The sequence below is a fragment of the Eutrema salsugineum genome, unplaced genomic scaffold, assembly GCF_000478725.1.
Source record: "Eutrema salsugineum unplaced genomic scaffold, Eutsalg1_0 scaffold_4, whole genome shotgun sequence".
Lineage (NCBI taxonomy): Eukaryota > Viridiplantae > Streptophyta > Magnoliopsida > Brassicales > Brassicaceae > Eutrema > Eutrema salsugineum.
The window spans coordinates 2,625,250-2,626,060 of NW_006256686.1; the positions used below are offsets into that span (position 1 = coordinate 2,625,250).

Below are 811 nucleotides of genomic sequence, written 5' to 3' on the forward strand. Positions count from 1 at the left end.
GCTTCTGTTCAGCCTCTTCAATCTGGTAAACATCAGTGGTTTGCATCATCTCCTGATTTTGGAAATTCCTCTCCACCTCAAAGTTGTTCATCTTCTCGATGTAGGGCTTGATATGTTTGTTTCCCTCATCAGAGTTATGAATAAGACCAATCACACTAAGAATCTTCTGGATGTCTTCCCTAATCTGATCTAGGTATTCTTTACTAACAGATGATTCTTTTTCCTCAACCTTAGGACATCTAGATTGGGTAAGAAGTCTCCTATTTCTGATACTCCTAGCTAGATTAGTGATATAGGCGTGAGCCTCATCTACAATTCTAGTGGAAAAGTCTCCATTGCTAGAGGTATCAAAAGAAAACTTCAGTTCTTCATTAACTCCATGGTAGAAGATGGTCATCAGGCGGTCCTCGGAAAAACCATGGTGTGGACAATCTCTTTGGTAATCTCTGAATCTTTCCCAGGCGTCATAGAGGTCTTCTGTGTCCTCCTGCTTGAAATTTTGGATCTTGTCCCTTAAAAGATTGGAACGATCTCTGGTGTAAAAGTGACTTAGGAAAGCCTCTTTACACTCTTTCCACATCTTTAAGGACGCAGGTGACATTGTTTTAAGCCATTCGCTAGCTCTACCAGTTAGAGAGAATGGAAAAAGGACACACATATGGTAATCGGTATTTTTCATAATGGTTGAACACAGAATCTTCAACATTTTCAATATAATCTATTGGGTGTTCAGTAGAAAAACCGTTATATTCTATGAGATAGCTGATGTATTGTACCTTAACCTCAGAGTCGCCATCCTTAGGCAAAGGTG

The 811-nt window shown here is 39.7% G+C and overlaps 1 non-coding gene across 1 annotated transcript; it reads left to right on the forward strand.

Annotated features, from left to right (window-relative positions):
- The first annotated feature begins 413 nt into the window (after window positions 1–413).
- Window positions 414–523, forward strand: LOC112084959. Its single transcript, XR_002898606.1, has one exon. It is a non-coding gene; the product is annotated as a small nucleolar RNA R71 (small nucleolar RNA).
- The last annotated feature ends 288 nt before the right edge of the window (window positions 524–811 follow it).